Below are 698 nucleotides of genomic sequence, written 5' to 3' on the forward strand. Positions count from 1 at the left end.
TGTGCCGGCGTGACCTTGCCTGAGGCGGGCATGGCGGGCATCTCGCATCTCCCTTCCCCGCTGGCGCAACCCCTCCTCTAACTGCTGCAAACGTCATTCCGCGCTCTGCCGTAGTCTCCAGCAGGGTTGCCACGCGTTAGGATAATCATGATAATCAGGATTTTGTCAGGATTTTCAAAAGTTATCAGGATAATGTCAGGATTTGGGGGTAAAAGTGTCAGGATAAATAGTTAGTACCGGTTATCGCCCTGATGCTCGGCGCTTCTAGTAGCCGAAGCTTCGGCCAGCGGCGCGGCGCTGTGGTAGTGCGCATCTCTGATGTATTTTTCCTGAAAAAATACCATATTTTTTCTTCACCCCTCAAAAATAGCGCTAATTTACAGCCAACTTGTTATAAAAATGTCAGGATAAACTCACTTTTTCGTCAGGATTTGGTCAGGAAAATGTCAGGATATTCGGAAGCTGGGACTTCGTGGCAACCTTGTCCAGTTATCGGACGTATGAACGGGAACGCTACGGTTTGCCTGTGGAGAGAAGCAAATATTGAGTCGTCGCGAGTATCTTGCGAGTCGTTTTCCTCGTGTACATCGAGTTGGCGAGTGGTGGACCCCTCGGCTTTAAGTGTTTGGGGAGACTCTGGATGTTGTGGTACACAATTTGGGTGGTGAACATGCCCTCACGCAAGAACCGGAAGGAAG

The sequence above is a fragment of the Frankliniella occidentalis genome, unplaced genomic scaffold (assembly GCF_000697945.3).
Source record: "Frankliniella occidentalis isolate FOCC.00 unplaced genomic scaffold, Focc_3.1 Scaffold224, whole genome shotgun sequence".
NCBI lineage: Eukaryota > Metazoa > Arthropoda > Insecta > Thysanoptera > Thripidae > Frankliniella > Frankliniella occidentalis.